Source organism: Magnolia sinica, chromosome 19, assembly GCF_029962835.1.
Source record: "Magnolia sinica isolate HGM2019 chromosome 19, MsV1, whole genome shotgun sequence".
Classification (NCBI taxonomy): Eukaryota; Viridiplantae; Streptophyta; class Magnoliopsida; order Magnoliales; family Magnoliaceae; genus Magnolia; species Magnolia sinica.
The window spans coordinates 46,991,354-46,998,895 of record NC_080591.1 but is presented as its reverse complement, the minus strand read 5'-3'; the positions used below and the strand labels follow the sequence as shown (position 1 = coordinate 46,998,895).

At 37.9% G+C, this 7,542-nt stretch overlaps 1 non-coding gene across 1 annotated transcript; it reads right to left on the bottom strand.

Annotated features, from left to right (window-relative positions):
* Positions 1-6,963: 6,963 nt before the first annotated feature.
* On the bottom strand, positions 6,964-7,070 carry LOC131235780 (small nucleolar RNA R71). Its single transcript, XR_009166301.1, has one exon. It is a non-coding gene; the product is annotated as a small nucleolar RNA R71 (small nucleolar RNA).
* Between the last annotated feature and the right edge of the window lie 472 nt (positions 7,071-7,542).

Below are 7,542 nucleotides of genomic sequence, written 5' to 3'. Positions count from 1 at the left end.
TAAATATTTCAATTGCTAGAATTTTACTCGAACTTTCTCTGGCTACTGAATTTCAAGCTTAGGCTAGCCAAACCAAAACTTAGGCTAGCTAAATTTTCAAAAAAATTTATTATTTTGCTCTGGCTTGAAGTTAGGCTGGCCAAATTTTAGAGAAAAAAATATTTATTAAAACCCAAGTTAATGAATTTTTTAAAGACCTAAACCTAAGGTCTTTCTAGGGTTATACCACTTCTGTTTTAGCAAATATATGGGACACATTGTCTTGAACATTAACTTGATATTGTCTTGAATTCAAGCATCGATTTCTTGAGACAATGTGTCAATCTTGAGCTGCTTATAAGCCGATCTTGAGCTAATTTTCAGGCATGTAGAGTAGTTATGATTTCATACTTGTGATCTGACCTTGAAGCACTTTTTTTAATACAAAATTTGACAATTTATCTGTGCTAAACATAATAACACATACAAGGCTTTCTCCTATCTTTCCCACTAATGAATTGAGTGATGAAAGCCTTACTAAGCTAGGTGAAATAATTAATAGACTTTGGCTTCAGTTGTCTATACCACTTATGTGCCACTCCTAATAAATTCAAGGAGAATGCTCAACACATTATGAAGCCGGGTGCACTATAAAGCTCCATCAGAGCCCTGAAAGATTCAAGGTTTTCAACCGGGTCCCCTGATCCAAAGTTAAGGGGTGATCTGAGTTATCCGGAACCTGGACGGGAAGTGAAACTTCATAATGTTATCAGTGAATGAGGGTTCGGCCTCCTCAAGAATGGCTTCCACAAAGGTCGGTCCCCAGGCTCGACATGCTTGTTGAATGTCGCTGAGCTGGCCCTCGATGTCCTTGATTTCTTCCTCCCATGGAACCTTTCTATTTGCAATGTCTTCAGGGGCCTTCCCACACCCCTCTTTTCCAAGGTGTGGTATAGGTTAGAATCTGCGAGCGTGATCATTCCTGTTGTACGTGCGGAGGCCTAACTGTACTGCCCTGGTTGCTGCTTTATGTATGAGTCATGAGGTGCCTCGGGAGGTTGAGATAATTTGGTTACCGTATCTACTTCCGCTTCATAGTCGGGAGGTGATTTCTGCCTCTCCAGTATTTGCATTATATGGTCTATGTTGCCGCCTAGGGTCTTAACTTGATTCTTTAAGGAGATGAGTCAATCGACTTTGTTGCGGGGCCTACCTGAGGCCACCGCTGGAATATGGTCGGTATGATGTTCAGAAGGAGGTTCTTGGATATTTTTTGGCCATTCCTCTGGTGTGAGGGTTGGTGCAATAATAGCAACTAAGGCCCTCTTTCGCCCTTTAGCCATTGCAGGGTAGACAGAGATACGATAAGTGATGGCTTTATTGTCGTTCTCACATACAACGCCAAACTGTTGATGTAGAAATCTGGTTGATCCTGCCTCGCCTCTTGCTTGCTTGAGTACCTATGATTTAATGAAGAATAAAAGAAGAAGAACAAAAGAAGACATTGGGGGTGCCGGTTAAGGCCAGGGACCCTTTGATGCCTAAGTTAGGCTTATAGATTCACAGTAGGCATAATAGAATCGGGATATTTATTGTGTGTACCTTTACCCATGCAGGGGGTGTATTTATAGGCTTTCTAGGTAGTTTGCGTATCTAGGTTGATTTGAGGTTAGTACTCGAGGTCGAGGCTGGTATCCGAAGTCGAGGTTAGTACATGAGGTCGAGTCAGTATCTGAGGTCAAGGTCGGTACCTGAGATCGGTTCAGTATCTAAGGGCCAAAGTGATAACTGAGGCCAAGGTAGAAAGTAGCCAACACCAAAGGTCGGGGTGATTTTTTGGCCCTCAAGCAATCCATAGTCATCGAGTCTAGTTGCTCAACTCATTTGTCTCATGCATTTGTTTAGCTTCATTTTACCCATAACATTAACCATTTAAACCAAGATATGAGATAATCTGTCCATTTGATTACCAATCCAAACCATCCAAATTGAATAGTAACTAATTAATTTTCGAATTTACCATTAAAATTATCATAAAATAGATGTATCACCAAGATCTTGAGAATTTCCCATTGGACCACTTGATCTTTCCATAGACAACCGTTTAATATGTTCCAAGACACAATATCGACAATGCCATATAAAAATCTTAACTTAAATAAAGATAAAAAGCTGAGATCTAAGGCCAAGAATTCTTGAACCGTTAATTTTAGCATATTTTGGGGACCCTAGTGAAGTATACTAGCTTCTTATTTCATGACTCTAATAGATCTTCAATACTATGATTTTAAATTATTTTAGCATATATAAAATCATAAAAATTAATTCACATGTATTATAACCATACATTTGAGCATGTCCCATAGTATTATACACTTGAAATAATTTTTTCCATGATCTTTATTAATAAAAGCTTCATTTTGAGATAATGATTGGACATAAAAACTTTTGGTATGGCCCACACGATCGTGGGATGTACACGCTCGATATATACACCTTATTTCACATGAACACATGTGTACAATATTTGATGCATTACCACCTCTACGAACACGTGTAATTTTTCTACAATTAACCATGGTCATTTTGATTAAGAAATCATTTTTACAAGATGACATAAGATATAAAAAAAATCTAATCATGCACTTAAATTAAGAAGATTATACTTGTGGGACCCACATCTCCATGGCGCGTACACACACATCATTTACACCCTCATCCACCACAAAACCTCTCACCCTTAATATGAGAGTTATATGCACTTAACATGTGTTTATCAGATGTTACATGTTTTTATCAGATGTTACATGTGCATGTGCATTAATGTAAGAGGGGTTTGACTTCTTTATATAAGGCATGCCAAACCACTTCTTGTAAGCACTCAAATAGAGATAAAAAGATTAAAAGAGAATTTCTTAGAGCTTACCTGTTGATCCAAACCATTTATCAAGTAAGTAAACTAATACAATATTTCTTAGATGTTTTAGATCAAATCAAAGTGGGCCCCACCACAAGATCATGTCTATCATATTAAATTATTTGTGTTTTCCATATTTCAAATAGTGTAATAATCCTGTAAGTAGAAAATCCATTATAGATATTTAGTGTGAAGTGGGCCCCACATAAAATTAACCGTACCTTTAGAAATCTTATTCATTAACTGTAATTATGGATTAAAAACCTTATAAATCCAAATCTAGATTGTTAAAACTAGGGGAAAGATCATAATAATGATATGGACCATTAAATCAACGATCAGGTTTAATCCAACCATTGATCAAAGTTTTAATAAACCAATTAAGGGATCGTATTTAAGAAACTTAAAAATCTACTTGATCTAATGTTAGATCGAATCATCTGATTAAAGATCAATCAGCACTATTTCGACAAGAAACGAATGGATTTGATTTAGGGGATTATCTTACTTAATCATAACAAAGAAAAGAGATAGAGAACAATCATCAATTTTATTCATTCTGAATTCGTTTATATCCTTTGATTTCCTTTGATTCTAAGATAGAATATCTAAATTACAAGTATTGAATAAGCTTGAACATCAAATTCAAATATCAAATCATCAAATCCGGTAGCATTTTAACTCTTTAATTCGTTCATCCCATTAAGAGGAATATGATCATCCTGTATCTTCTCCATGGACTTGAAGTCATAATTCTGAATTTGAAGAAGAACTGGAATTGAAGGGAAATTGGCTTGCTGATGGATCATTTTGACAACATCATGGTGCTTTGATATGGCTACCCATGCAACAAACTATGTTTGCACGGGTCAGCGTGATGTTCCTTCTACTCTTCTTGTTGAGGGTCAGATATTGCATATCAGACCCCATTTATTACTTGGTTTTATGAACATGATAATGCTTAATGTTTTATTTTAACCATGTTTGTGTTGCAAGGTGAATTTAAGAGCTTGGATTGAAAAGGATGCTAAAAGCATGAATTTAACGCTAAAGAATCGTTAAAGCCAGTGGACAAATTAACCATTAATTTTGGGCCACCTGATCTCTGGATTAACTTTAAATTTGGGCTCAACCCCTAAAAATAGTTGGAAGAACGAATGAATGGTGCGGATTTCTCATTACATCACCGTGGGCACCACACTTGGAGGGTGCAAGTGCAGAAAAGATGCACACCCGCACTGCACGGGATCGGAAATCCCGCCATGCGTCGTTTAACTTGATCGAATCCGAAAGGGAGACGTCTCCCATGTTCACAGAAGCTTCGAGCACTGTCTGCTTGGGCGAGAGGTGGGCCACCATTATCATCCGTGGGAAAATCTGGATCGTCTATCCTATTCAGATGGAGATTTCAACCCCATCCTATTCGGGTTTACATGTCGATAATGGCCTGCTCGTGTGCAAATTGGTTTACAATCCGGACAGCGTTGGGACCCTGTTTCTGCGGCTATGAATTCAAACCAAAGTAGATTCAGGGATTCGGTGGAGATTTGTCCCTCTATTTTGGTGGGGCCCACCATCGAAATAGAGGGACAAATCAAAACCATCCATCAGATACAAAGGGCCCACCGAACCAAACCTTCAAAGGAATCCTGTCTGAAGATGTCCACCGCAATCGTCACTTTAATTAACAGATCCAATGATTAACAAATTGCGTTAGGTGGAGTCCGAACCCCCTGTAACCAAGAATAGAGATTTGGACCGTCCATTAGGTGGCCTCACATGGCAGATCAAAAAATCAGACCACAACTAGGCCGAAAGAAAGGAGTCCTAAATGATCGGTGAGTCACATAGATCCTTACGTCCAGTTTCACCACGAGCGGAAGTGTGAAACAGGGTCAGTTTTTCGACCCCAGCCAACCTACGAACAACCTATATAAAGGGGTGAGCAGGGGAGAACGTGAAAGGAAGAGGAATGGACATATGAACGTGGAAGCAAAGGAAGAGAGAGCGAGGATCGGGTGGCCATCACCTAAAGTTCTTTCTTCTTTTTTCCTAGTTGTTATATATATATCTATATATATATATATATATAAGAGATTTTAGTTAATCATGTCTATGATTGGTTAAACCTCTTAACTAGGGCTAAGAGGTGAAGCTTGTAACATGACGGGATGTTTTCTACGGCTTTGATTCATGTTTAAGTTGAACTATCTTTGATTCTAGTTTGATTATAAGGAATTCTTGAAGTTTTTAATGGTTTGTTGTGACTTGAATTACAATAGATCCATGATAGCTTTGAGTATATTCTTTTCGTTATTGAGATTGTGAATTTAAGAAATTCTGTTGTTCACTATCATCCACTAGGCATGGTTGGATGATGGAATCCTCCCTGACTCTCACTATTCTCTCAGATTGGTTGTGGATTGGTAAATTCTGTTGTTTTCTTTGTCTCATAGGCATGGTTTTGTGATGGAATCACTTCTAGTTCTAATACCTTTCATCCAGTGAGAACTAGATCAAAGGAAGTTCAGATTTGATTTTTAATGAATATCTTCCAATTAGATGAAGATGAGACTCTGATTCCAGTTGTGTTGATGAATCAAGCATAGATCTCCCTGATTGTTACTTGTGGATCCTTGGAAACCCTAGCTTCCTACCTTTGAATTCACAAGTTTTAGTTACATAATTTACAATTATTTTCTTAAATTCTCCTGATTTAGATTACATCTTTTTCTAGTTCTAATTCTAGTTACTTTTAGAATACATACAAGGTTCAGTCCCTGTGAATTCGACCTCGTTCTTACCGAGATTATTACTACATCTTAACCCTACTCTTGGGGTTGAGAATAAGTTTTTGGCGCAGTTGTCAGGGACTAACGGTTGCGTTTTTCTGAGATTAGCTAGTTTTGAGGTTAGTTTAAGATTAATTTTTTTTATTTTCTAATTTTAGGATTAGGTTTTTCTATTTGATTATAGAAACTAACCTAACTTTCCCATTTTGTAGGATCCTCATATAGTGTAAGGCCCGACCCAACAACACAAGATATTGTCCACTTTGCCGAAGCTTACGGCTTTAAAATGCATCTTGTCTGTTTAAGGAAGGATCCCACTTATAACCACCACAACTTAGGACAGCGCTTCCAATGTGGGACAAAGTTTCACCTTCACTGTGTGCACAGTAGCCTACCAGCACAGTAGCCTGCCAGCCACACAGTAGCTTGTCAACCACCTTTTTTAGGGGTTCGCCCATATGTGCACCCGCCCACATGTGCCTGCCCACGTGTGACTGCAGTGATAGGGCGTCACATACAGACTTTCTAATTTGATAATCTCTTTCTAATTTTTCTGTGTCAGGGTTTGTTTTCTATTTCTAGAAACTTTCTAATTCTAGGATTTCTTTTTTTTTTTAGAAACTAACTAGTTTTGTTTTGTAGGATTTTAATTAGGAATTTCTAATTTGGTAACTTCTTTCTAATTTCCTTTATCTTTCGAATTCTATATTTTTATTTCCTTTCTCTTTTTAGGTTTAGGTTAGAATCTGAATTTGAGGGCTAAGAGTGTTTCATGCCCAAGTGGGTCTGTGACAACACTCGACGTCTTTTGAGTGAAGGAGGATTGGTTGAAGGGTTATTTATCTATCGAAGGATTAGACACCACCCGAGATCCTTAGAGTTAATTGAAGTGATGGCTGCAAATCAACCAGTAAATTAACAACCTCAACCTAGGGCTGAGGAAGTCTAGGATGAGAATAAGGTACATCAAGCATGGTTTTTCCAGAAAATACAGGACATATGGATATTAAGACAGGGGTGATCTAACTCCTTCCAAAATTTCATGGACTAGAATCTGAAAATTCATTTCTACACTTGAAAGAGTTTGATGAAATCATAGCCACTTTGTATTTTCCTAACGTGTTTGACGACACGGTCAGGCTGAAACTCTTTCCTTCTTCTTTGAAAGAGAAAGCTAAAACATGGTTAGATTCACTACGTCCTCGATCTATTGATAGATGGAATGACATGACAAGGGAGTTCATAACGAAAATTTTCCCATACTATAAGACGAACACCCTTAGAAAGTCGATCATGAACTTCACCCAAAAGGAAGATGAAACATTCTTCCAATGTTGGGAGCGATTCAAGGATCTTGTCAGTTCATGCCCACAACACGGTTTTGAAACATGGCACATTACGAACTTTTTTTATGATGGACTGACATCTCCCATGCACTAATTAGTCGAGACAATGTGTAATGGGGAATTCATGAATAAAAGTGTAGATGATGTGTGGGACTACTTTGATAAGCTTGCTAAAAACACACAATCATGGGACATCTCCCCAAAATCAAGTACCATGTCTAGGCCGACTCAATCCAAAGAGGGGTGGAATGTATCTCCTGAAAGATGACGAGGATATCAATGATAAAGTGGCTAATCTCACCAGAAAACTCGAGGCCATGAAATTAAAGAAGTATAAGGCTAAGGAAATTGTTTACGATATTTGTGCGTGCAACATTTGCATTACTGAAAATTGTCCAACAATACTTGCCTTTCAAGAGGTGCTAAATGAGCAATCCAATACCGTGAATAATTACCAAAGACCTTTCAATGAACATACCTCCAATGCATACAATCCTAGTTGGAGAAA